The 21,194-nt window shown below is 43.4% G+C and overlaps 2 long non-coding RNA genes across 2 annotated transcripts in view; one reads left to right on the forward strand and one right to left on the reverse strand.

The window, feature by feature from the left end:
• Positions 1 to 21,194, forward strand: part of LOC120406649 — a 53,572-nt gene extending 32,378 nt beyond the window's left edge. Inside the window, exons 2-3 of the long non-coding RNA XR_005599443.1 lie at positions 3,393 to 3,541; positions 20,105 to 21,194. This is a non-coding gene — a long non-coding RNA (uncharacterized LOC120406649). The remainder of the gene's footprint in view (positions 1 to 3,392; positions 3,542 to 20,104) is intronic.
• Positions 1,560 to 15,027, reverse strand: LOC120406651. The gene is made up of 3 exons (XR_005599444.1): positions 14,982 to 15,027; positions 5,174 to 5,258; positions 1,560 to 1,869 (listed from the first exon to the last, which is right to left on the reverse strand). It is a non-coding gene; the product is annotated as an uncharacterized LOC120406651 (long non-coding RNA).

The raw sequence follows: 21,194 nt of genomic DNA on the forward strand, positions 1-21,194 counted from the left end.
CACCATGTGCTGAAAAGCACTTTGGCTGGCCCTCAGTGCAGGCCAAGGGAGAAATACCCACTGCACGAACTTCAGCTACTGTGACCAAACTTAGGCCCCTGTGGCAGAAAGGTTTGCACAATAAACCGGGATTACTTTTCGTGTGATCTTTTAAATATACTCGTTGAACTTGGCAAACAAAATAACTTCAGGCAAAGGTTGGCTACTATCCAGAGTGCAGCAATTTCATGTTTCAGTGTGACAGACCAACACTATTAATCTATTGCTTAGATGCCCTAGGCACATTCACACTTTCAGTCCTTAGAAACTGTTGGATGTAAACAAAGTGTTGCCTGCATTTAAAATCCTTTTGTACTGCAGTTGGTCACATACGATCTGTGCGTTCTCGTTCAACATAATACCTAATCTGGACACCTGCACTGTTATTTTTAAAGCAAGCAATCAGCAGTGACACAAGGCAAAAGCAATAGAAATCCCTGATTAGATTCTAGTCATCCAGTAATTAGTAGAGCCACGCAAAACTCAACTGTTTATGTTCACATGAATTTGTGGAAATTCTTTCTTTTGATTCAGTTTGGACGGCTCAACACCTTGAATTTTGCTTTAAATTCCTGCATTTGAATAAATACAAAAACTTACAGAAAAACTTAGTCAAAACATCTGAGTGGTATGGTGAGACCATGCCAAATGGGTAGAGAGAGATCTGAACCAAAATCCCCATTCCAAACACCTCAACCTTTAGATCCAAACCCAGATTTTTCTAAACTTTCTAGCTTAAGCCCAGTTCTAAAAATAAGTTTCACCTGATGTTAATAGCAGCAAAGAGTCCCGTTCCACCTTATAGACTAACAGACATATTGGAGCATAACATTTTGTGGGTGAATACCCACTTTGTCGGCTGCATGATTTTAATAGGAAATCATAAATCAGCTCAGGTTTTCTCAGCCTGGCTAACAATATGAAACCATGCAAGCAACATGGTTTCGTGTTTTGTTTCAAATGCTTTGCACAGCTCTAATGGCCAAACATATCTACAATCAGTTTTTAATCACACAGTAATGCAATATAAATAGCAGTCATGTCCAGGTAAGCACATATCGCCCCATCTAGAAAACAAACACACACACACACACACACACGTAACTGTATTCGTATTAACAGTCCCATTTTCGATGGGACAATCCCACGAAAGCAGTTATGTTTAGAAGTGTGTGTGTGTGTGTGTGTATGTATAAATAAATTGTTGCCTGCATTCGCGATCCTTTTATGCTGCACAGTCCAATTCACATTCATTGTTGCTGATAAAGCACAGCTAGCCACCTATTCTTTCATATCAGTGGCACAAAAGACCCAGTTTAGCTTGCTATATGAAAAATTAAGTTCAGCCTAGGACAGCAGGTAATTAACTCTTAATTCATGTGAGCCACTGAGCATTGCATAAATGCATGAACAGATGTTGAGTATATCTGCAGATGAGCTGAAGCATGTCTAAGAAACCTGAGTACTTGTGGGTTGTTTTTTTTAATATTAAACTTTGAAAGCATTTCAACAGCCAACAAGGAAAATCTTGAAAAGTTGAAGGTTAACATTCATCACTTGGACCTGACAGGGTCTGCAGACCTTCTAAGGTGACCAATGTGACTTGGTTAAGGCAAAGGCCAAAGAGACATTAGGGTGTAATGCAACAGCCAGAACATGATCCTTTCTCATCCTGGAAGGAAATGTAGTCTTCCATTCTAAGGGCCAAGTTAAGGCCTTTAAATTCTTTAAGCTCAAACACTCGGGTTAGGGTCTTGAAATCCATCCAGCTCTATGGTTCCTTTTCCTGGAAGAGTGTCTCATTTGCAGGAGAAGAGAGGATTGAGAGGGCTGCCAGGAGAAAAACCACAGAGGTTTTAAATTTGCAAGATGATTGATTAAACGAGGCCCCTAAATCTCTCAGGCAGACTTAGAGGCTGAAAGGAAACAGGGGATCTCTTTCAGCTTCTGTTACCTTCTGAAGCAGGTTGGGGAATGATGTCTAGAAGTGCTGACTTCAGCTGGAAGCTCAGCACTTCTGAAAATCAGGCCCTATGTGACCAAAAGAGGGACACTGTCTTAAAGCAAATTAAAGTGACAGCTCTGAAAATCCAGAATTTCCAGTGAAAATTTTCTGTAAGGGGAGCATACCACTTGGCCCTTCTGGAGGGGGTGTGTGTGTGTTTTAATATAGTCCAGTAACACCCAGAGATTGAATCAGGTTCAGGGCTCCATTAAACGTGGCCAAAACTCATAAACCTTCTCTGCTTCTCCCTCTTCAGTCAGTGGTCCTCCCTGTTGTTCAAACCCACAATATGGGAGTTAACTTTGACTCCTTCTCCCTTGCCTCACAATCCAGGCTATCACTAAATCTTTACTTACTTATTTTGGTTTTAGGTAATGAAAAGCTGTCTATACAAAGCTCTAGGTGTCCTAACACACACTTAATATTATAAAAAATAAAAATCCAAACAAACACCCCCTACCAAACCCAGCAGCATTCAAATGATTATTCAAAAGGAGCTCTGCTCCCCTGATACCTACAAAAAAAAGAAAAAAGCTCCTTTGTACTCCTCTGTCACTCTGGGAAGAACACCACCAGCCCTTTCCAAACATCCTGTGAAAGAGATGTCTTTTGTACCATGTTCAGGAGGTCACCAAATTCTGCTGCTGCTTCCGTCTCAACATCACCAAGATCCATCATTTCTTTTCATCCCCCCACAGCCAAATCTCTTATTTGGGCCTTCTTTGTATTCCACATTGATTGCTGAAACCGCCTCTTTCCTGACCTTTTTAGTCACTTTCAGGGTCTCATGCCATGCACTAATGCTCTGCTGCGGAGTTGGTTTTGCAAATGGTGTAGAAAGGAGCGAGGAGTGTTTTTACAAATCAATCCACAACTTTACAAATAAACCTTCTTGAAGAACTATGATGTCTAGCCATATAGATAACATAATATATCAAAATATCAGCATGAAAAGGGAAAGGAGTCCTTCTTTCTGAAAGGTCTTCTAGTCTATTTTTATTAGTGCAGGGCAAAAGCCAACTATTTTATATAACTTCTCCTGCCATGACTCAAATAGCAGCATTTGGCTTGAGACAGGATAACTTGGGCTTGGTACAGGCTCTTAGGATCTTTTATGTCTAGGTAACTGGGTCAAATCTAACTAAGGTCCCATTAGTTTTTGGATGGTTTTTGACATGTGGGGAGTGGGGGATATGGCTGTTTTGGGCTGAGCGAGTGTTTCTGAGGGAAGTCATTTGATTTCTCTAAGTTTTAATAGAACTTGGCAGCACCTGACCACTTTTGCTGATAGTTACATAAAATACTAAACTAGATTGAAACCACGGATTATTTTAATGTTTGACACTAGTTGGGCCCCTCATTGTCAGGAGCATCCAAGAGACCAAGAAATGAATGGGGCTGAAGACCAAACTACAAGAACAAGGCTGCGGCCTCTGCCAAGATGCTGTGGGGGAAGCCTGTACTGCTATTGTCTACTATGCAGCACCTGTTCTATGGGTAAGTTCAGTGTCCAGGGAGGGCCTGTCTGACACTTTTCATAAAATACTAAATTCACTTATGATTTTAAAGGGAAAAATAGGTGAAGCTAGTCTGCTAATATAGATATCAGAGAACTGATTTCGATGGTACCACGACTGGGCCCTAAATTCATAACTTATTTCAAATAAAGTACAAGAGTGGGGTGATATCAGACAGTTGACTGTTTTTTGGGGTTTTTTTGTGAACTATGTAAAATTACTTGTCTAAGCGTTGCAGAACAGGGACCCTAAACATGTGGGCGATATTGAGTCATACTGGTAGTAGTAGTAGCTGAAAGCCCATGCTGTCTAACGGGTGTAATTGGTAAAGTCAAAATGGCTGAGAACTTAAAAATTTGGTGGTAACAGACAGCAAATCCCAGCGATGATTGAACCTGGTGATATTCTAAACAAAAAAGAACTCTCAACCAGGCTTGTAGCAGTTTCCATCACTTCACACTGACTCAACAGCCATCCTAGGCTTGAGAGTGACACTCAAGATGATAATCCTGGAATCTTATTATATACATTGTTGACTGTAGTAGGACTGGGCAGAAGCCTTAAACTACCTATTTACCCTCTTATCGTTGTATACAGTAGATAGGATTAAAATTACTTAATTTCTCTGTTGTATTAGTCTGCTGGGGATTTACATGAATGAAGAATTGCCTTGCTTCTGTTTCTACTCATGTGTCCAAACATTCAGAATAAACATGTAAAAACTATGTAAGAACATGAATCGGACCAGATGTTTTGCCTGTTATAAATAGAAATGAGCTGAGGAAGAAGTGCTGGGGTATGGATTAGTTTCAGGCTAGAGTTTGGGTTCAGGTTCACCGCTGCCAATATCTTTTGGCCTGAAATGATGCGTGTCTCCCCCTTGCTACCCCCCCCCCCAAAAAAAAGTCTCTAGAGCAACTGTTTTCATGAGACTTCTGGCATCTTGGACTGAAGGCTCAAGGGCACGCATCTGAACCACAGTTGGAAAATAGGCCTCTTCCAGCTTTGGATGTGACCTGTGACTTAAACAGTGGCAAATCTTCCAATCTGAAGATTAAAATCCAACTCCTACCTCACCCCAAATGTTGGAAGAGATTGGATTTGAGGTTCTGGTTTTGGCCCATTGATAGTTGTTTCTGGTTTCAGGCCTTTTTCCATGGCTGCCCAGAGGCAGTGAACTGTTGTAATTCCCTGTATGGGGGTGGGGCCAAAATTTGGTGCAACTGTGCATATGCCCTGTCTGTATGTGGCTTTGAGTACAGCTACATGAAACACTGCTGCATAAGTAAGTAAGGAGAGTTGAGGCTGGGCAATGATGGGCCAAGGGAAGGGCAGGGGCTGGTGGGTCCACTGCTGTTAAGAATTACTGGCCAGTGTCCCCCATTTTATGGAGTACAACAGAGTCACTGGAGCTAGTGCAGGCTCTGATTTTCAGGAAGACTTATAAAGCCACTCCTTTGCATATGGGAAAAAGTCCTTGTGCCTGGCTCCGATGGAGATCCTTGGTACACGAGCCGGCGGCTCCTGCTGTGCTCTGATTCAGCCCTTAGTGACCACTGTCAAACATAATGTGCCATTGCAAATATGTAGACTTCTAAGGACTGGAACTCACTAGCTCATTATCTTCCAGATACGGGAAAGCAGCTCCACAGTGTAAGCAAAGTCCATTCTTCTTGCAGTCGCTTTCCAACTGGTAGCTATGAAATATTAAATGTTGTTATAAAACTGTCAGCCTCTTCAAGTTAACCACATTTTTTTGACTAATTGTTGAACTTTTAAAGACTGTAGATGGGCTGTGCTTGTTTGACCTGGGAGATAGTTTAGGTGTAAAAGCAGCAAAGAGTCCTGTGGCACCTTATAGACTAACAGACGTTTTGGAGCATGAGCTTTCGTGGGTGAATACCCACTTCTTCGGATGCATGTAGTGGAAATTTCCAGGGGCAGGTATATATATGCAAGCAAGAAGCAGGCTAGAGATAACTAGGTTAGTTCAATCAGGGAGGATGAGGCCCTGTTCTAGCAGTTGAGGTGTGAAAACCAAGGGAGGAGAAACTGCTTTTGTAGTTGGCAAGCCATTCACAGTCTTTGTTTAATCCTGAGCTGATGGTGTCAAATTTGCAGATGAACTGAAATTCAGCAGTTTCTCTTTGAAGTCTGGTCCTGAAGTTTAGGGGGAGTTTAGGTGTGTTAGGGGTCAATCTGCAGTCAGCAAAGAATTCCATCTGAGACACTTACTGCACTTTCCCAACTGAGCTACAGTGTATCCAGGGGTGGCTCTGTTTTTTGCCGGCCCAAGCACGGCAATCAGGCGGCCTTCGGCGGCGTTTCTGTGGGTGGTCCGCCGGTCACGCGGATTCGGCAGTGATTCTGCGGATGATCTGCTGGTCCCGCACCTTTGGCATAGCTGCCACCGAATTGCTGCCGAAGCTGCAGGACCAGCAGACCTCCCGCAGAAACGCCACCAAAGGCTTCCTGACTGCCGCCCTCATGACGACTGGCACGCCACCCCCCCCTCGGCTTGCTGCCCCAGGCACGTGCTTGCTGTGCTGGTGCCTGGAGCCGCCCCAAGTGTATCTTTCAAAGGGCAAGGTTCTCTTAGCCAGGGGTTCTCAGACTTTTGTACTGGTGACTCCTTTCACACAGCAAGGCTCTGGGTGCAACCCCTCCCTTATATATTAAAAACACTTTTTTATATATATTTAACGCCATTATAAATGCTGGAGGCCAAGCAGGGTTTGGGGTGGAGGCTAACAGCTCGCGACCCCCCATGTAATAACTTCGTGACCCCCTGAGGGGTCCTGACCCCCAGTTTGAGAACCCCTGCTCTTAGCTATGGGGATGGAGGAAGAACATTCCACTTTTCCTCATCACTTTATGCTACTAGTAAAGCATAAAGGCCCATTAAGCTCCAAGCTAAAGCATGTGGAGTGAAAAATTTACTTTAAAACATCCACTGGATCCATTCTCTCTTTATTGATCCATAAGACTGGGTGCTGTGGTGCATACCGGTCATGGTAAAGACAAAGAAATTAAACTGAGTCCAGGGATCCATGTGTCATAGATCGCAGCCAATCACACTCTTCTTCTCCACTCCTTTCCTGTTCCCCTTTTTAAGGCCTGGATTGCAAGCTGCTCCACATGGGCAGGCCTCTATGCCTGCCTGGAGCCCCACTGAAGTCAGCACAGCAGTACCTGTGCTGTGATTTGTGGCTGGCCCAAGGCAGCACTCTGTGATTCCTCTGAAAGGGGAGGAATCTCCACTGTGCACAAAGAAAGCAGTGCTGCCTCATGCAGCATTATTTTGTGAGTTTTACTAAGGCCTGGTCTACACTACGCATTTAAACCGATTTTAGGAGCGTTAAACCGATTTAACGCCACACCCGTCCACACTAAGAGGTCCATTATATCGATATAAAGGGCTCTTTAAACCGGTTTTTGTACTCCTCCCTAATGAGAGGAGTAGCGCTAATATCAGTTTTACCATATTGGATTAGGGTTAGTGTGGCCGCAAATTGACGGTATTGGCCTCCGGGCGGTATCCCACAGTGCACCACTGACCGCTCTGGACAGCAATCTGAACTCGGATACAGTGGCCAGGTAGACAGGAAAAGCCCCGCGAACTTTTGAATATCATTTCCTGTTTGCCCAGCGTGGAGCTCCGATCAGCACAGGTGGCGATGCAGTCCCAAATCAAAATCCAAAAAGAGCTCCAGCATGGACCGTACAGATGTGATCGCTGTATGGGCAGGCAAATCTGTTCTATCAGAGCTCCGTTACAGAAGACGAAATTCCAAAGCATTTTAAAAAAAATCTCCTGACAGAGGCCACAGCAGGGACTCAGCACACTGCTGCGTGACAAGCGTAACAGAAAGCCAAAGAATCAAATGGACGCTCATGGAGGATGGGGGGACTGAGGACTCAAGCTATCTCACAGTTCCTGCAGTCTCCAAAAAGCATTTGCATTCTTGGCTGAGCTCCCAATGGCTGTAGTGTCAAACACATTGTCCGGGGTGGTTCAGGGCATAGCTCGTCAATTTACCTCCCTCACCCACCCCCAGAAGTAAAAGGGAAAAAATCCTCTCTTGACTCTTTTAAATGTCACCCTATGTTTACTGAATGCTGCTGATAGACGCGATGCTGCAGCAGTCAACGGCAGCATCCTCGCCCCCCCCTCCATGGTGGCTGATGGTACAATATGGCTGATATCCATCATCATCATCAGCCTTGTGGCAGATGGTGCAGTACAATAGGACTGGTATCCGTCCTCATCCTCAGCCTGTGAGTGCTTCTGGCTGGCCTCCGGTGAAGTTGGCTGGGGGCGCCTGGGTAAAAAAACTCCTGATCATTTCCAGTAGATGGTACAGAATGGCTGGTAACCATCTTCATCATAGCAACAGGGAGCTGAGCTCCATCAGCCCCCGCCCTTCATGTGTAAAGAAAAGATTCTGTGCTGCCTGGACTATCATAGCAGCGGGATGCTGGGCTCCTCTCCCTCACACTGCTTAATGTCCTGTCTGGACTATCGTAGCAGCTGGAGGCTGCCTTCCCCTCATTTTATCTCACTAACAAGTCACTGTTTCTTATTCCTGCATTCTTTATTACTTCATCACACAAATGGGGGGACACTGCAACGGTAGCCCAGGAAGGCTGGGGGAGGAGGGAAGCAACAGGTGGGGTTGTTGCAGGGGCACCCCCTGTGAATGGCATGCAGCTCATCATTTCTGCGGGATCTGACACGGAGCGGCTGTGCTCTCTGGTTCTCTGATACACTGGTTCTCTAGTACACTTGCCCCATATTCTAGGCAGGACTGATTCTATTTTTAGATACCATAAAGGAGGGATTGACTCGGGGAGTCATTCCCATTTTTGTCTTTTGCGCCCCCGGCCGATCTCAGCCAGGGGCACCTATGACAGCAGCAGATGGTACAGCACAAAAGGACTGGTAGCCGTCATCTCATCGCCAATTTACAATGGCATGGTAGATGGTACAGAACGACTGGTAACCATCTCTGCTATCATGCAAAAGCAAATGAATGCTGCTGTGTAGCGCTGCTGTATCGCCTCTGTCAGCGGCATCCAGTACACATACAGTGACAAAAGGCAAAACAGGCTCCGTGGTTGCCATGCTAATGGCGTCTGCCAGGGCAATCCAGGGAAAAAGGGCGCGAAATGATTGTCTGCCGTTGCTTTCCCAGAGGAAGGAGTGACTGACGACATTTACCCAGAACCACCCGCGACAATGATTTTTGCCCCATCAGGCACTGGGATCTCAACCCAGAATTCCAAGGGGCGGGGGAGACTGAGGGAACTATGGGATAGCTACGGAATAGCTACCCACAGTGCAACGCTCCAGAAATCGATGCTAGCCTTGGACCGTGGACGCACACCGCCGAATTAATGTGCTTAGTGTGGCCGCGTGCACTCGATTTTATACAATCTGTTTTACTAAACCGGTTTATGTAAAATCGGAATAATCCCATAGTGTAGATGTACCCTAAGTCTCTGCAATTCTGTAGCGATGCACACCAATTATTGCAGCTCTCCCTGACTTCTCTCCCAGCAACTGGCCACAAAAGATTCTTTTTCAGGAGTGGGAATATTGGCTACACAATGGGGGAAAATATGCTGAGTAGCTACTTTTCTTCTGCTCAGGGCCCAGTAACTTTGCTCCCTTTCACACTGCACAGGAGTAGGGCTAGGAGAGCATAGGGACCCACAGTGCTTAAATTTTAAAACATTTCTATTAACTGAAACTCTAAATCCATAGAAACTAACAAATTCCAGTGAATACTGAAACTCTGCATCAACTCAGTTGTGCCTAGTTATACCAGGGCTCGCCCAAATTCTAGTAAGTGACCACATCCATGAATTGCAACCATGGCCCTGATCCTGCATTGTGTAGCATGTGGGGAGACTTCTACACCTGCATGTGAAGCCTTGTTGACTTCAGTGGAGCTCCTTGTGGGCATGATACACAATACACAATTAGAGCCTGTATATGCAACATACAATTCTAGGAGCAAGGACTATGTTGCATCAAACTCTTTAACCATGCCTTTCCAACAGAATGTGCTTCTAAGAATCAATTTCTGCTTGATTACACCCGTGTAAATCCAGAATAATTTAATGAAAGCCACTTTATTTAAGGTTTTTAGTTTCAACAGATTACTGTTGCTCATATGGGGTTTCTAAACCTTTACCATTTTAGTTTAAATTGAAAAAATCTGATTCTGCCACTGCCTGAGTGTCCTGTGAAGAAGCAAAGGAGCTTAATGGTCTGACAGCCACTTTGCCTTGTTCTGTGGCACGAAAGGAACCGCTTCTCCCTTAGTTGAGTAGCATTGTTTGCAATGTCCTTGCCCCTATGAGATAAGCATACTTCATCTTGGGACCACTGCTAGTTCTGACAAGAGAATTTCCTCAGATCTCAGGCCCCTGTTGGAATAGAACTGTTCCAAATTTCCTTGTTCATGCATGCAGGGGCGGCTCTAGGAATTTGGCCGCCCCAAGCAGGGCGGCACGCCGCAGGGGGCGCGCTGCCGGTTGCTGGTCCCGCTGCTCCGGTGGAGCGTCCGCAGTCATGCCTGCAGGAAGTCCACCCGAGCCGCGGGACCAGCGAACCCTCCACAGGCACGTCTGCGGAAGGTCCGCCGGAGCCGCCTGCCGCCCTGCCGGCAAAATGCCGCCCCAAGCGCATGCTTGGCGCGCTGGGGTCTGGAGCCGGCCCTGCATGCATGGGAAGAGGATCCATAGCTGGCTTATTTCCTTGAGCTATGAAGGAGCAGCCCTAGGTGGTCTCCTCTTGTTCATTCCCCTAAACTGGCAGCATTACTGAGTTGAGGGAGGTAAATGTGGGGGGAGGGGAGGAGATATTGTTAAACTCTCTTTGGATTATATTTATTCCCTGCTGATTTTTGTTAAATCCAGTATTTCCAGGTTAATTTAACCTGGTTTATCCTACCTCTAAACACATTTTTCTTCAATTAATAGAAAATGTGTAGACTGATTTAATTAAACAAATAAAACTTGGGAAGCCTAACTATATTTAATCCTCACACCTGTGCATAATACATACACACACACACTTTACAAAGGTGGAGTATGTTTTTGTATAATATAGTACCTAGCTCTTATATAACACTTCTCAACCATGGATCTCAAAGCATTTTACAAAGGCCAAAAAAATCATTATATATCATCTCCCTAGATGATCAAAATGGTTGAGAGGATAAATAAACATTTATTATATAAACAAAGGATAAATAAAAGACAAAAAAAGGAGAGGCACTTACTCTTTAAAACATGCCCGGCTCTACCTGTCATAAAGAAGCTAGAACGCTATATTATTCCAACACTAGGGGGCTGCTTTGTATAATTAACCATTCCTACGGCTATTACCAAATTCCCTAGCATGGTGTGTAGGCTTCGTAAAATGCATTGTATTCAGATGTTCACAAGCACTTTGTGGCATGTTTTGTGCAGTGCAGTAAATACTGTTGCACATATTGAAATGAGTAGTTCTAAGACCATTATAATGGGGTGAGAGATGGCAGATTTAAAAAAAAATAGAAATAACTGCAATGCTATAAATGCAAATTTTCTTAGGTTGAAATTTCTTAGGGCGGATTTTTGGGGTTGCCTTCATTTTCTATTCCTCATCCCTATCTTCCCCCCCACCCCAAGCATCGCAGGGCATCAAAGCATGGACACATGCTTGCATGGTTTACATCCCTCAGGTATAGACTCAGAATATTACAGTGTGTGACTGTGTTGGTCCTAAGCTTTTTCATCCACCCCTTCACTCCAAGCCCACCTTTTGCCATTTATAAACCCTTCCTGCATTTGAAATTGTAAATATCACAGTTGCCCTTCTGAACATTGGAATAGCTCTTCATAACCAGCTGCTAAGGAGTGTGAAATTATGATGCATTTCCCTTCTCCTCCCCAAAGGCTGAACTACCGCCCCCAACCCACATGATCTCAGCCCCAGGTGACTTGAGAAGTGAATGTTCCATGCTGATTCCCAAATGTGGGTGTCCTATATGGCAGATTATTGAATTAGACCCATCTATGTGACTGGCTCTGTTCCCTATTCTAACTGATTGAAAATCCATCCTGTAATGTAATCTGAACACTTTCCCCCCAAGAAATTCTGCTTTAGTTATAACTAGCACTGAAAATTGCATATCTATTTATAGGTATTTCACTGGTATGGTAATTATCACCGTTAGTGAACAGTTTAACCTCTAAGTACTAAAGTTTGTATTACTGTATAGGGAATGTGAAAAGAGCATTTAAGACTCTCTTTTTAAGAAGTATTCTGTACATTCTGTCTCCCATGAATCCCACACTGTGTTGGTACATAGTCTGACTTTAAAAGGCTTACCCTGAATATATATGTTATATGCCCTCATTTTACAGTTTAATAATAGAACAAATAATCAAGCCACAATTATAATCCCAAAGAAATTGTTTCATTAAATTGGAGTTAAGATGGTAAATATCCATCAGTTACTTCATGTGTAAAAACCTTAATGAGAATTCTAAAAAACAAATACTACAAATTTAAAGTCAAGGTTACTTTAAAAGAAAGTGGGGGTATGGAAATACAGAATTAAGGGCATCCGAACAGCCTCAACTCTGCCTGTTCTCCAGCCACCAGCCTGTACCACTTTGCCTATGCCACAGCACCCTTCCGTCCTGACAACTTGTACTTTGTTTCCCCAATGGAGATATTTTGACGAAAGAGCCTTATTAATTTGATTTAATATGTACTCTGAGAGGTTTGCAGTCAGAGCTACAGGCATCTTCTAACCACTTTATTTGTGCATTTTGTCTGAGTAGCCAAGGAACTGATAAGAACATAGCTCTAGTTTTGTATGTGTATGTGTGATAGCTAAACATGATTCCCCTGCACTCATGTTGTAAGTGACCTAATTTTTGGCCTGGTTGGTAGCAGGTTTAGTGCCACAGCTATAATCTCTACTTGTCTATGCTAAATCTCACAGAATGACAAACACTTTTACTTTTGAAACTTCTCTACTGTTCGGGAGTTATCGTGACAGTTATCCTGTCAGCATGTGGTTAAGATATGTAACAATCTGGCTTTTTTGTGATGACGGTTTACGGCATTATAGAAGGTAGCAATAGTTCCATGTGACACAATTGAATTATACAGTAGTGTACTATTTAAATGGAAGTGCACGATGTATCTAGCAACAAGAGGAGGTAGCCCACATATCCTAGTTATCAGTTCTTGTTTGGCATAAGAACAGAAAAATGGCCATACTGGATTAGACCAATGGTCTATCTAGCCCATGGTTTACTTCCCTCAGGTATAGACTCAGAATATGTCCAGTCTTCCGACTATGTCCAGTGCCAGGTGCTTCAGAGGGAATAAATAGAACAGGTAATCATCAAGTGATCCATCCTCTGTTGCCCATCCCCAGCTTCTGGCAACAGAGGCTAGGGACACCATCCCTGCCCATCCTGCCTAATAGCACTGATGCACCCATTCTCCATGAATCAGTGCCATAATGAGGGTGAGGCGAGTGAGGCACTTGCCTCGGGCGCGGAAGGTGAGGGGCGCAGAAAGTCTCTCCTTCGGCAGCAAGTCCTTCCCTCCGAGAGGGACTGAGGGACCCGCCGCCGAATTGCCGCCGGTCGTCGGCAAGGGAGAGAGGCAGCACGTCGGGCTCTTCGGCGGCAGTTTGGCAGTGGGTCACTCAGTCCCTCAGAGGGAAGGACCTGCTGCCGAATTGCCACTGAAGAGCCCAATGTGCTGCCCCTCTCCCTTGCCTCAGGCACAAAAACCCCTAGTTACAGCTCTGCCGTGAATGTATCTAGTTCTTCTTTGAACCCTATTATAGTCTTGGCCTTCACCACATCCTCTGGCAAAGACCCACAGGCAGAGGTGAAAGTAAGCCGGTATGGTCCGGTATGGCGTACTGGCAAGAGCCGGCTTCCACGGCGGGGATTGAAAGGGCTCAGAGCTCCCCGCCACTGCGGGCAGCCCAGAGCCCTTTGAATCCTGGCCACAGCTCTGGCGGCCGGGCTGGGGCCAGGATTTAAAGGGCTCGGGGCTCCCCTCAGTGGCAGGAGCTCTGGGCCCTTTAAATCCCTGCCCCAGCCCCGCAAAGCTCGGGGTTCCCCCTGGCTGCCGGAGCCCCGGGCCCTTTAATTTGCCCCTGAGCCCAGGGGGGCTCCTAGCCACCTCTTCAGCTGGGAGCCCCTGGTTGATTTAAAGGCCCTGGATCTCCCAGCCACAGCTGGTGCCCCAGGGCCTTTAAATCTTGAGAAGCCACACCTCTTCCGGATGAGGCCACGCCCCCCTCAGGACTCCGGCAGTACCAGTAAATCCTGTAAGTTACTTCCACCCCTGCCCACAGGTTGAATGTGCGTTGTGTGAAGAAATACTTCCTTTTGTTTGTTTCAACCTGCTGCCTATTAATTTCATTTGGAAACCCCTAGTATTTGTGTTATGTGGAATAAATAACACTTCTTTTACTTTCTCCACACCAGTCCTGATTTTATAGACCTTAATCATTCCTCCTTAGTCATCTCTTTTCCAAGCTAAAAGTCCCAGTCTTATTAATCTCTCCTCATATGAAAGCTGTTCCATACCCCTAATCATTTTTTGTCCTTTTTTGTATCTTTTCTAATTCCAATTAGGGCTCTCAAGCAATTTAAAATATTAATTACCATTAATTAAACTGTTTATAATACAGTACCATTTATTTAAATATTTTTGAATGTTTTCTAAGAACATAAGAATGGCCATACTGGGTCAGACCAAAGGTCCATCCAGCCCAGTATCCTGTCTACTGACAGTGGCCAATGCCAGGTGCCCCGGAGGGAGTGAACCTAACAGGTAATGATCAAGTGATCTCTCTCCTGCCATCCATCTCCACCTGCTGACAAACAGAGTCTAGGGACACCATTCCTTACCCATCCTGGCTAATAGCCATTAATGGACTTAACCTCCATGAATTTATCTAGTTCTCTTTTAAACCCTGTTATAGTCCTAGCCTTCACAACCTCCTCAGGCAAGGAGTTCCACAAGTTGATTGTGTGCTGTGTGAAGAAGAACTTCCTTTTATTTGTTTTAAACCTGATGCCTATTAATTTCATTTGGTGACCCCTAGTTCTTGTATTATGGGAACAAGTAAATAACTTTTCCTTATTCACTTTCTCCACATCACTCATGATTTTATATACCTCTATCAAATCCCCCCCCCTTAGTCTCCTCTTTTCCAAGCTGAAAAGTCTTAGTCTCTTTAATCTCTCCTTATATGGGACCCGTTCCAAACCCCTAATAATTTTAGCCCTGGTCTACACTGGGGAGGGGGATCGATCTAAGATACGCAACTTCAGCTACGAGAAGAGCATAGCTGAAGTCGATGTATCTTAGATCGACTTACCTCACGTCCTCATGGCGCGGGGTCGACTGCCGCCGCTCCCCCGTTGACTCTGCTTCTAGGCAGTGGTGGAGTTCCGGAGTCAACGGCAGAGTGATCGGGGATTGATTTATCGCATCTACACTAGACACGATAAATCGATCCCCAATAGATCAATCACTACCCACCGGGTAGTGAAGACCTGCCCCGCCCTTCTCTGAACCTTTTCTAATGCCAGTACATCTTTTTTGAGATGAGGAGACCACATCTGTATGCAGTAGTCAAGATGTGGGCGTACCATGGATTTATATAAGGGCAATAAGATACTCTCCATCTTATTCTCTATCCCTTTTTTAATGATTCCTAACATCCTGTTCACTTTTTTGACTGTCACTGCACACTGCATGGACGTCTTCAGAGAAATATCCATGATGATTCCAAGATCTCTTTCCTGATTAGTTGTAGCTAAATTAGCACCCATCATATTGTATGTATAGTTGGGGTTATATTTTCCAAGGTGCATTACTTTACATTTATCCACATTAAATTTCATTTGCCATTTTGTTAACCGGTCACTTAGTTTTGTGAGATCTTTTTGAAGTTCTTCACAGTCTGCTTTGGTCTTAACTATCTGAGCAGTTTAGTATCGTCTGCAAACTTTACCACCTCACTGTTTACTCCTTTCTCCAGATCATTTATGAATAACTTGAATAGGATTGGTCCTAGGACTGACCCTTGGGAATACCACTAGTTAGCCCTCTTATTCTGAAAATGTACCATTTATTCCTACCCCTTGTTCCCTGTCTTTTAACCAGTTGTCAGTCCATGAAAGGATCTTCCCTCTTATCCCATGACAACTTAATTTATGAAAGTGCCTTTGGTGAGGGACCTTATCAAAGGCTTTCTGGAAATCTAAGTGCACTATGTCCAATGGATCTCCCTTGTCCACATGTTTGCTTACCCCTTCAAGGAACTCTAATACATTAGTAAGACACGATTTCCCTTTACAGAAACCATGTTGACTTTTGCCCAACAATTTGTTGTTCTGTGTGTCTGACAATTTTATTCTTTACTATTGTTTCAGCTAATTTGCCTGGTACTGACGTTAGACTTACCGGTCTGTAATTGCCAGGATCACGTCTAGAGCCCTTTTTAAATATTGGCGTTACATTAGCTATCTTCCAATCATTCAGTACAGAAGCTGATTTAAAGGACAGGTCACAAGTCATAGTTAATAGTGCCGCAATTTCACATTTGAGTTTTCATAACTCTTGGGTGAATGCCATCTGGTCCTGGTGACTTGTTACTGTTAAGTTTATCCATTAATTCCAAAACCACCTCTAATGACACTTCAATCTGTGACAATTCCTCAGATTTGTCACTACAAAGGATGGCTCCGGTTTGGGAATCTCCCTAACATCCTCAGCCGTGAAGACTGAAGCAAAGAATTCATTTAGTTTCTCCACAATGACTTTGTCGTCTTTAAGTGCTCCTTTTGTGTCTTGATCGTCCACAGGCTCCACTGGTTGTTTAGCAGGCTTTCTGCTTCTGATATACTTAAAAAACATTTTATTACCTTTTGAGTTTTTTTGGCTAGCTGTTCTTCAAACTCCTTTTTGGCTTTTCTTATTACATTTTTACACTTAATTTGGTAGTGTTTAGGCTCCTTTCTATTTACCTCACTAGGATTTGACTTCCACTTTTTAAAAGATGCCTTTTTATCTCTCACTGCTTCTTTTACATGGTTATTAAGCCGCGGTGGTTCTTTTTTAGTTCTTTTACTGTGTTTTTTAATTTCTACATTTTCAAATATATTGATTTCAATTACAACACAAACTACAAAGTGTACAGTGCACACTTTATATTTATTTTTATTACAAATATTTGCACTGTAAAAATCAAAATAAATAGTATTTTTCAATTCACTTAATACAAGTACTGCAATCTCTTTATGAAATTTGAACTTACAAATGTAGAATTATGTACCCAAAAATATTTAATAATAAAATTTTAATAATTGGAGATATACCAATCTCCTAGAACTGGAAGGTCATTGAGTCCAGCCCCCTGCCTTCACTAGTAGGACCAATTTTTGCCCCAGATCCTTAAGTGGCCCCCTCAAGGATTGAACTCACAACACTGGGTTTAGCAGGCCAGTGCTCAAACTACTGAGCTATCTCTCCCCCCTGCATTCAAAAGTAAAACAATGTAAAACTTTAGAGCCTACAAGTCCATTCAATCCTACTTGTTTGAGCAATTGGCTGAACAAGAAGTTTGTTTACATTTGCAGAAGATAATGCTGCTTGCTTCTTATTTACAATGTCACCTGAAAGTGAGAACAGGCATTTGCATGGCACTGTTGTAGCCAGCATCACAAAATATTTACATGCCAGATGCGCTAAAGATTCGTATATCCCTTCATGTTTCAATCGCCATTCCCGAGGACATGCGTCCAAGGTGATGATGAGTTCTGCTTGGTAATGATCCAAAGCAGTGTGGACCGATGCATTTTCATTTTCATCATTTTGTCAAATTTTCAGTGAAAGTATTCTTAAAATGAATAACGTGCTGGGTCATCACCCGAGACTGCTATAATATGAAATATAAAGCAGAATTCAGGTAAAACAGAGCAGGAGACATACAATTCTCTCCCCAAGGAGTTCAGTCACTAATTTAATTAACATATTTTTTTAACAAGCATCGGCAGCATGGAAGCATGTCCTCTGGCAAATAAATATCTTGCAACGCCAGCTTACAACAGTGCCATGCGAATGCCTGTTCTCACTTTCAGATGACATTGTAATTAAGAAGTGGGCAGCATTATCACCTGTAAATGTAAACAAACTTGTTTCTCTTAGCCATTGGCTGCATTAAATCGCATGAGTTAACTGTGATTAATCAACAGCCCTAATTCCAATGTATCTTTTTTGATATGGGGTGACCACAGCTGTATGCAGTATTCAAGATGTGGGAATACCATAGATTTGCAGAGAAGAAATATGATATTTCTAATGTCCTATGATGTTCCCAAAATTGTTAGCTTTTTTTTGACTGCCGCTTCACTTTGAGTGGATGTTTTCAGAGAACTATCCACAACGACTCCAATATCTCTTTAAGCGGTAACAGCCAATTTAGACCCCATCATTTTATATGTATATTTGGGATTATATTTTCCAATGTGCATTAATTATTTTGCATTTATCAACATTGAATTTCATCTGCCATTTTGTTGCCTAGTCACCCAGTTTTGTGAGATCCCTTTGTAACTCTTTGCAGTCTGCTTTGGACTTAACCATCTTGAATAGTTTTGTGTCATCTGCAAATTCTGCCACCTCACTGTTTACCTGTTTGTCCAGATCATTTTTTAATATGTTGAACAATGGGGGACACCTCTCTCCATTCTGAAAACTTATTTCTATCCTTTGTTTCCTATCTTTTAACCAGTTACTGATCTATGAGAGACAGAATTAAGGTTGCTGGGATGATCCTATCTCTGCATTTCCATTTATAAAGTGTGACCTTAACTTAGTGTTTCCTGTCTAAATTTGTGTTTTATAGAAAATGGCCTTCAAAGTCTTCCCCCTGTAAATTGCAAGAATTATGAAGAGAGGAGGACACACAGTTAAGATCACATTTTAAAAAAATCCTCACTACCATAACACCAGATGGATTTATTATTATATTTTTTTTGCCTAGGAATTTAATAATTGCTCAGTAAGTCGAGTTTGCAAACTCTGCCAGGATTCCAGCTATAGACCCTTCTTAGTCAACTGTAAAATCTACTCTGCCACAAACTGCTCCATTTCTGTGCCTGGACGTCCTACCGATATTAATGGGAGTAATGCATATCAATTGTATGCAGGACAGAGTTCTCAACTGCCTCCAAGTGATCTCTAGGGGGAATGGTTGGTGGCGGTTGAACGGACCTGTAGCAGGTCAGTTTGTTCCATTAATTTATCTGCCTCTTCCCAATAGTTTGATTCTACTTCCTTTTAAAAATTGGCTTCATTCTCCAGTTATATCTTACCCTTATGCTTCCTCCATTAAGCATTTTACCATTAATTACATTTCCATTTTCTATAAGGAAGACCAGGCAAAATGATCTATTTGGTGACAAAAACAACTTCCTTTGACAGATCTGCTATCAGATACTGAAGATATACAGATATGAACAGCTGTATTTTTTTACTTTAATAATGCCTACATAGTGTTTTTAGTGGAGCATCTCCTTGAACGATCATTTTGCTAAAGACCAAAGTTTCTGTAAGTGTGGGGCATATAGAGAGTCCACAGATTCCAGAAAATCTGTTGAGACGTTGTCCATCCAAAAGAATCAAGTTAGTCTTCCACTTCAGCAATTTTCTCTAACCATAGTAAACTAAATGCAGGAGACAAGTGCAAATAATTGTAGGTAAAAACTAGCATGTTTTATGTGCCTTTTTGCATTCCACATAGGTATGTATTCCCCCCTCCCCCCGTCAGGTTTCTTCCAACGAGCCAAATACTCAGCCCCTGCTCTAAATATTTGAAACTCGAAAGACGAGTAACAACATTGTGTTGGTGGGAGTATGATTCCAGTAAGTGATGGCTGATTGTGTTATTTTCGTTATACACAAATGTGAACGTTTTAAATAGTACTTTATTCAATCGGCATAAATGACAGCATAGTCTATGTATAGTTAATAGTTTTGACCTGGCCAGTGGCACTGTTTGCACAAAACTGCACTACCCCAAGCAAAGTGGCTAAGAAAAGCTGGATCAGTTTGCATCGGATTAGCTGTGACCCCTCTTTCCGAATCAATCAAAATACATCTATGAAGATGCAGTACAACGAGACTTGTTTTACTTCTCTGGCTTATAAAGGGTAAGCTATTTGTTATACCTTGTTATCATTTGCATTTAATGTGTTTGAAATATGATTTGACTAAACCATCTAACGGAACTGATCTGTGTTTAATAGGATTTTAATTTTCATGCACTTGATTTTAGAAGTTCAAGAGCATTACAGAATGGCCCTCGCAACTTTAAACCGGTTAAATTTGACTATCACTTGGCATCTTAAGCGTTATCCTGATGTTATTCAGAGCATCAGATCTAGTTAAGTCTGTAAAAACGTTTTCACATATAATCATAAATATTCTTTACAGGACCGTCAGGACTGCTCAAATATCAACAAACACAGGTGTTTAAATACTCCTGGAGGAAAATGATTTCTCATTAATCTTGCTGCATGGCTGGAGTAAGGTAAAAGCTCTTGGAAGAACAGCTTTGGATACCTTTGCAATGACTGAGTGGACACATTTTAAATACATATGAAACCCATAAGATGAAGACCCCCCGTTGGAAAGTTAACTCAACATTACCGGTTTGCTTAAGTTTATCCTCAAGGAGAAGCAATGCGCCTAACTGCTGAAAATCCTTAATTCAGTGTCATGGCAACACCTATGCAAACAGTCTATGAAACGTGTGCTTTAGAAAGTAACTCTTTTAGTAACAGAACATGTGCATCTCTGTCCTCTCTCTGCCTCCACCCCAGAGCCAATTCATAAACGGGGCTGGCTAACGGCCCCGTAATAATGACCGTGGAATGAGGCAAACCTCCCACTGTAGCATAAGGAGAAATAGAAGAATTTCCATATGCTTTCTCTTCATTTCTGGATGGCTGGGGGTCGGGCTGCAGCTGCTGCCCTTGCTGCTACTTCTGTTACCAATGGCATTCAGACTGACAGCTCTCAGTGCCAAACCAACAACTGTACTCAGGAGCTCCCGAACAAGACAGTGGCAGCGGCAGCAGGAACAGCAGCGGCAGCCACCTCCACCCCAGCCCGGCCGGGACACTCTCTTGGGTCCACCGCTACCACTGAACAGCGAGGAGCGAAGCTGGGAACGACCCTGCAGGAGACACGTGTGTGTCCCCTGGCTTTGCAGTCCCGGGTCCATATCTCCGCCTATTCCCTTCGCCCTCGGCCACATGCTGACGGGATAAGCATGGAAGCCCACAGTAAAGGGGGAGCGAAGGACAGCAGGATGAAGCGCCGCCCTGCACAGCCATTCACCACCATCACCTCCAAGGAATCGACCTATGTGGAGATTCAGGATTTCCCCCGAGGGAGGGAAGCCAGGCCCCAGACCCTAAAGCTGACTCTGGCAGGGAGCGGAGGAAAAGTGGCCTTTCTCAGCCCTAAAAACGGAGCTTGTGAGATCAGCGCTGTTAGCTGCTCGGCTCACAACGCGCTG

This window comes from Mauremys reevesii, linkage group 5 (genome assembly GCF_016161935.1).
Source record: "Mauremys reevesii isolate NIE-2019 linkage group 5, ASM1616193v1, whole genome shotgun sequence".
In the NCBI taxonomy this organism is placed as follows: domain Eukaryota; kingdom Metazoa; phylum Chordata; order Testudines; family Geoemydidae; genus Mauremys; species Mauremys reevesii.